Below are 8,174 nucleotides of genomic sequence, written 5' to 3'. Positions count from 1 at the left end.
ATCCACACAATCAAGCAAATTACTCTGTCTACATAGATACATCGACTCACACACACCTAGACTATCAACAGATACTCTGATCAAGTATCTTTGAGTCTCGACAGGTAATTGATTATGGTAATCTTAGACTACATCAGGCATTTATCATAATGACCTAGTCTCAACGGGGCTGCCATGATTCCCCACAACCATCCATCACACGCACACACTATCAATTGATCAACCAATCAAACACAATCACATCGAACAATTACATCAATTGTCTACGTCTCAACGAGTATTTTGCTTCATATACCTTGACTTCATCGAGCAATTACATCAATTGTCTAAGTCACATCAGGTCACTTTGATTCACTTACTCAGACTTTATCATGTCCAATTGACCAACTGACATCAACTATCACGCTTTGACTTGACTGGGGCAATTAAACCGATTGCACCAGATTGTCCAACCAATTTTGATCAATTGTATAGCATCAATCCAAACCCCACACTACATCTGCTATGTATCTCTTGCATGACCTCAGGGTACTCATTGGCTTGTTGTTTCTCCGTATTCACTCTATTTTTCTTCCATCTTTCACCGTTGTTGCTAACTTCTTCTCTTCTACCACCCTGCCAATTTTCATTCTTTTTCGAGAGATCGCCTGATTTTTCAAAAAAATTCGGCCCATCTCTCGAGGGGGCATACCACCCATTAAATTTACATTTTATGGGGCATTTCTTCACACCAATTTTTATTTCTTTGAAACGACGCGATAAACCGCATCGTCTCAAAGAGGGGCAAATGTAGTCACACAAATCTGTCCAGTTTAATTAAATAAATATTTAATTAATTCATCCCCAAACATTCTTCTATTAATTAAATAAATTATTCAATTTATTTTAATTAATTCATTAAATCAAATTCAAATCAATTAAATAAATAAAATCAATTTATTTAATTAAAATCCCCCTTTTCCTCTTTTAAATAAATTAACATTTATTTAAATCATTTTAAAACCCCCCCCACTTGCATTTTCCTACAAATGCAACTTGCACATTTATTGAAGTAAATGAATTTTTATTTTAATAAAATCCTATTTTTCCTCACCCACCAAATCCACTTGCAAAATCTAATCCCCTTCTAGATTCTTCTAACCCCTTCCTAATTAGCCTAATCCATCCCCTAATTATTGTCACATTCCTAAGTAAAATGGAGTCACTTCTCAAAGACTCCAAAGTCTTTGAAAATCATTTCATGCTTTGTGTGTTCAACAAAATAACCCCCAAGGTCTTCCAGGACCACTAATGGCTCTTACATGACCATTTATGGCTCTTACATAACCATTTATGGTTATTTCAAACTTGTCCCCCCAAACATTTATTGTTTTGACCATATTCATCCATTTCACATTTGCACAAGAGTTTATTCATACAACCAACCTTGACTTTAACTCCCAAGGTCATGTCAAGCATTAAATGCTTATTCCCTCTCCTCTCAACCTATCTCACATTGACACTTGTCATCCTGGGATTGGGTTGAAAGCTCTCACATGGATTTGAAATCATTCAATCCTAACCCTTGTTGAGATTGCTCAATCTCAACCATCCATTGCTCCATTTTCCCTATAAATAGAGCCCATTTCTTCATAATCTAGATCCTGAAAACTTGTATGCATTTAAGCTATAGGCATTTTAAGAGAGCATTTTAACATAATCAACTAATATCTTATCATTTTGGTTAAAATATATCATTTTAGCATCAATAGATTAGTATTAGCTTTTCATTTCATGTTTGAAGCACAATACTACAATCTCAATCCTCCATAAGCATCCATAGTGCAAAAAGCTGCTGAGAGCTACACTATTTTGGAACTTGGAGAGGAGAGGAACAAGGGAGAAAGAAATTAAGAGCATGTTAGGAGGTATTTGGAGATGCCTCATCATGTTTCCTTTGATAGTTAAATATGCTTGCATGTTTTTAATGTCTCTCTTGGTATGCCTTTTTAGATTAGTTTTTGATTGACTAACACTAATGGTTTTGTGTCTTTTGGTGTTATTTAGCATTTGCTAACCTTGTGTCATTTAGGAGGGCATCAGTAGTGATAATGAACTTGTGCCCATTTGACGATGAAGGATGAATTTTGTCGACTAAGTCTAGTCCCCACTGACAAAAGGGCCAAGATGTTGTGAATGGTTGCAGTTCATGTGCTGGTGCATGTATAAGATTGCCATGGATTTGGCATTTAGGAAACTTCTTTGCAAAGTGATAAGAATCTTTTTCCATTGTCGGCCAGTAATATCCCATTCGTAGAAGCTTTTTAGAAAGAGTAGTACCACTAGAATGTGTGTCATAGATACCTTCATGAAGCTCGTGTAAAGCGGAGTCAGATTCATTACGATCAAGGCAATGAAGAAGAGTACCATCTAGACCTTGATGGTACAAAGTATCAATAGTAAGATTATAATGGGCAGCTTGGCAGATAAAGTTATGTTTTTGGTTTCGGGACAAGTCAATGGATAGGATATTGGTCTTAAGATACTCATATATCATTCCATATAAGGGGGAGTCTGAACCAGCTAAGGCATAGATGACCTGGGATGCGGAATTTTCATAGAATGGGGAAAACAGTTGCTCTACCAAGAATTCATAACGAGACTGTTGCTTTGGAATTTGCAGTAGTGAAGCGATAGTAGCCATTGCATTGGCTGCTCTGTTGTCCAACCTTGGTATTTGTGCAAAGCTGATGTGTACAAAGTACTATTTGAAGTCATCCACCATTCTTTTGTAGGGTAGCAACTTGTCATCTTTCGTTTGATAGTCATCATTGATTTGATTGATAACCAGTTGTGAATCTCTGTAGACCTTTAGTTCTATGATTTTCCATTCTACAGCTATCTTGATTCCTATGACCAGTGCTTCATACTCAGAAATGTTATTTGTGCACAGAAACATAAGTCTATAGGATCTTGGTATGGTGTGTCCTTCTGGAGTGATGAATAAAATGCCAACACCCGAGCCATGTTGGGTAAATGATCCATCAAAGTATAGGGTCCATTGTTTTGTAGAGATAACAAGAACGTTCCTGTCTAGAAATTCGATCTCCATTGGTTGTTTACCAGGTAGTGGTGCTTCTACTAGTTGATTTGCTATTATGTGTCCCTTGATAGCTCTTCGCTCCATGTAGTGGATATCAAATTCACTGAGAATCATGACCCATTTAGCCAATCAACTTGTAAGAGCTTCTTTGCTAAGTAAATATTTGAGAGGATCAATTTTTGCAACTAGCTTAATGGTGTGAGCTAGCATGTAGTAGCGGAATTTTTGAGAGGCGAAGACCACAGCTAAATAGGGTTTCTCAATAAATGTGTAATTGAGCTCATAGTCGTTCAATGTCCTGCTAATGTACTATACTGCTCGTTCCTTTCCTTGTTGATCTTCTTGTGCTAACAGTGCCCCCAGAGATTTATCTGTTGTCGAAATGTAGAGAATAAGTGGCTTTCCTACTATCAGTGGTACCAGAACTGGTGGGTTCATCAGATATTGTTTGATTTGATAGAAGGATTCTGCACACTTGGCTTCCGATTTGAACGGTACATTTTTATGTAGCAGATGATTGAATGGTAGACTTTTATCTGTTAGTTGAGCGATGAATCACCTGATTGATTGGATCCGTCCTTGTAGAGATCTAAGTTGGTTGATATTCTTTTGTGGTGGCATTTCCATGATGGCTTGTACCTTTGCTGGATCCACTTCAATTCCCTTTTCTGAGACTATGTAGCCTAAAAATTTGCTTGATGTAACCCCGAAGACACACTTCTTAGGGTTGAGCCTGACTTGGAATTTTTTCAATCGTTCAAAAATCTTTTCTAAGATGCTTAGATGTTCTGCTCTAGTGAAGGATTTAGCTAGTAAATCATCGACATAGTCTTCCATGAAGGTATGCATCATATCATGAAAGATTGTTCTCATTGCTCGTTAATAAGTTGCCCCCGCATTCTTTAAGCCAAAAGGCATGACATTTCAACAGTATGTTCCCCAAGGACAAGTGAATGCCATTTTATCTTGATCCTCTAGAGTGATCTTGATTTGGTTATATCCTGAAAAACCATCCATTAGTGATAACATTGCATGGCCTGCTATGAGGTCTACAATTATGTCAATACTTGGTAAAGGAAAGTCATCCTTTGGACAAGTGTTGTTGACATCTCTAAAATCTGTCCATATTCTAATACTGCCATCTGGTTTTGAAACTAGCACAATGTTTGAAATCCATTCTGCATAGTCAATAGGTCGAATAAATCCGACGTCTAATAGTTTCTTCAATTCAGCTTTGACCATGAGTGCCACATGTGGATTCATCTTTCGTAGTTTTTGCTTAACTGGCTTAGCTCCTGGAGCCATAGACAAGTGATGCATGATTAATTATGGATCAATCCCGGGCATATCTGCGTATGCCCAAGCAAAGTTGATCTGCTTTTCTTTAAAGAATTTGATAAACTTTGTTTTTTCTACTTTTGTTAGAGAATCTGGCAGGTGTATGTTTTTGGCTGCTTCTGTAGTACCAATGTTGATTGATTGAGTGGGCTCAATCAATATGGGTGATCGCTCATGATAATGTTCAGGAAGAGTGTCAAGTCTCCCATCTTTAGGTGCCTTAAAAAAAATTTCACCGTCACATGCATCCTTTATCTTTACTTTTTTGTGATCTAGAGCTGCCATTGACTGGTTTTTAGCATCAGATCCTTTATTTGGTTTATTTTTGTGACTGAGAGACTTGGCACCCTCCTGATTGCAGACATCGCTATTTCGTTCACTAGTAGAGTCTGTTTCTGGGTTGACAATACATAAGTAATGGATAATGGATTCAACATTCGGGAAAATTGGTATATCATGAATTTCGGGTTTGTCCTAGTCTATGAGGTCCAGAAAGACAGGTGGTAAGGAATCATTTGGTGGATCAAGTTCTGCTGCTATAAGTGTTAGGATAGAGGTTTCATTGCAATTGGTTTGGGTGTTAAAGAAGTCAAGGATTCCGTTGAGGTCTCCGATGGTATCATCTTCTGTATAGACTTGTTCATAATGTTGCTGCTCGTTTTCCTTAGTGTCATAGATACTCTGTGGTCCAAATTCAAGTAGTCTAATTTATGTGCTATGTTCTTCTTGAGAAAGGGATATAGAACTAGTATTTCCAGTAGTATCTTTAGTAGCATTTGAGCAGCTACCCCATTCATATTCATTGGAATCAGTCTCAAAGGTATCATCCCAGATTCTATTAGTGTTGTGAACTGGTATGTTATATGGTGAAAATAGGTCTTTGATGATTGAGATAAGTTTGATAGTTTTCTCTGATTTTGTGTCAGATCCTGCTTTGACCTTTTGTATTTGTTCATATATTGTCCCTCCTTGGGGAGGAATGATGTTATCAAGAGATGATATTGCTTTGTTGGATATGTGTTCTTGAATATGATTGACTTCTGTAGATGTTGTCTTCTTGTGAATGATGAACTCCCCTTGATGTTGCTTCCTTTCTTGATGTTCACATTCCTTACGGATTGTCTCTACTGACTCAAATAGTGCTTCTTGCCAAGATTCTTCTTTGTACTTCTTCTTTGCTTTCCACTGAGGTTTTTGATATTTGTGTGGTACCTTCTTTGGTAGTAGAGTGAGTTCAAAGCCCAATCCCTTTTTGTCTTTACTAAATTGTGAAGGAGGATCCAATGGTTCTGTGACACCTTCCCAACGCTTACCAATAGGTCCTTTGCCATTGTATCTCATTTGCTGCATGACTAAGTAGCCTTTTCCATATAGGTGTGTTGGTATAGCTACTTCCACAGTAGCTACTTTATCTTCTTCCTCATCTTTGTATAGCCAACTGAGGATATCCTTTTCCTCAGATCCATATGCTAAAGTGCCGAGTTGAATGAATGTGCCATCAAACTTGGTGATGGGCTGAGTTGCTTGATGTGTTGATTCTATAGGTAATCCATGAGATCTAGGTGATGTGGGTAAGTTAGTCAAACACATGGGTTCCAAAGAGTATTCCCCCATGCCTTATTCTTTGATTTTCATTTTTTGTTTGAAATCTCTAGGTAATGATTTAGACTTCTCTTGTTGAAGATCTGGTGTTGAGGAACTCTATTTTTCTCTATTATGTGGAACCAAACTGTCCTAGGCTACCCCCATTGCATTACAATGTTGAAATGGATTGTGATTACCAGATATAGAAACCTCCTACCCATTATAGGGGAATTTAACACACTGGTGATACGTAGAAGGCATCGCTTGCATTTCATGTATCTAGGGTCGACCTAATAAGATATTGTATGTGAGGTCTATTTCTAAGACCTGGCACATAGTATCTCTTTGTATCGGTCTAACTTGAATCGGCAACACCATTGTTCCTTTAGAGGATCTTTCTTCATCATCATATGCCTTTATAGTAATCTTGTTGCATGGATCAATAGACTCCTCCGAGAAGCCTAATGCGCGGATAAGTTTTAAGGTACATATATTAAGTCCAGCTCCTCCATCTATTAATACTCATTTTACTCGGTGTTTATAGACTATGACTTCAATATGGAGAGGAGTATTATGTGGATGACTCAACAAGATATTATCGTGCTTAGAAAAAGTGAGATTATGAGTTCCTGTCATATGAGCAACCATGGCTTGGAATTTGTCAGTATCCAGATCTTGAGGTACATTTGTTTCTAATAGCACTTGTTCTAATATGTCTTTGTGTTTTGGCGAAAGTTTCAGCAACTCTAGTATAGATATTTGAGTAGGAGTTTTGCGCAGTTGGCTGACTAGATCATATTGAATTTTGGGTATGGTGTTTGTTGTCGCCGTATGTCCCTTTAAGATATATTTTTGAGCTCTGGTTGTTACGTTGACAGATTCATGATCACGTTGATCTTGGATTGTGATGACATTGACTTGATTGTCATCAGCTAATATATGATTGATGGTGCTATTGTAGATGTGATTGATACGAGCTCCACGTGTATCGTTCGAGGTTGAAGCTCCATCCTTGTTGTAGTTTGGAAGAGGATTCTTAAAGGCTCCATGGTCACTATTTGTCTTGAGACCATCCACCATTAAATCACCTCTATCAATCATGTCCTGAACAATGTTTTTCAGTCTCATGCAATCATTTTTTTGATGACCTTTGTTGCGATGAAAATTACAAAAGTGCAAGTCATTCCACCAAGGTGGTTTGATTTGTGGTTCATAGTTGTTGATTGCTAGTAAAGAGATAATTTTGTTTGCCAGGAGTTCTCTGAATGCTGACTCCAGTGATTGTCCCAGTGGTGTGTAGACATGTTTTTGAAAATTGTTGATGTTAACTCATGAATTGTTATTAGGCCCCCTCGATTTGTGTGATTGTTTTGAGAATTGTTGGCGTTGTTGGTGTTGGGTTGACCTTGATTGGTATTCGGTGTGTAAGTATTAGTGTCTAGGTTAGCACCTTTGGGATTCTTTATAGCCTGAGTATTACCCGATAATGCGAGCATGAGCTGCTTAGATTTTGGATCATTTGATTCATTGCCTCCTTCATTTCCATTGTTTTTGTTTCTGGTCCAGAATCTGGATTTGTCCAAGTTGTTGTTGTTTTGGTTATTGTAATGGGATGAACTTGTTCCTTCTTTGAAGAATGTTAACATTCCTTTCTTGACACATGCTTCTTCCACTTGAATTCCATTCTCATCAATTTAGCGAAAGATGGTATGCATTGGAGCTTGAGTCTATAACTCATCTCACCATTCAAGTTGTCGATGAAAATTTCCATTTTCTCCTTTTCGCGGATATCCCGAGGATATCTTGAAACCATACGCTACCATCGTTGAAGGAAAACCATGAATGTTTCATTGTTTTTCTATTTGGTGTTACAGACGTCTAACATGGTGATAGCATGTTGAATGTTATAGGAATATTGAGTTATGAATTTATTGACCAATTCATCAAATGATCTGACAGGAGGTGTGATTTTGGATAACCATTCCATTGTTTTCCCTCCCAAGCTTCTTGGGAATAACCTCATCAAATAGGTGTCATCATGAGCGAATTCAAGACTTATTGTGCAGAATTCTCAAACATGATCACAGGGATCGCTTTTTCAATCATATTTGTCAAATTTGGGAACGTCTGAGTTTGGAGGAAAAGGTATCATGTTCAATCTTCTATCAAA

This window comes from Cryptomeria japonica, chromosome 11, assembly GCF_030272615.1.
Source record: "Cryptomeria japonica chromosome 11, Sugi_1.0, whole genome shotgun sequence".
NCBI classification, from domain to species: Eukaryota; Viridiplantae; Streptophyta; class Pinopsida; order Cupressales; family Cupressaceae; genus Cryptomeria; species Cryptomeria japonica.
Note: the sequence above shows the minus strand (reverse complement) of the source record.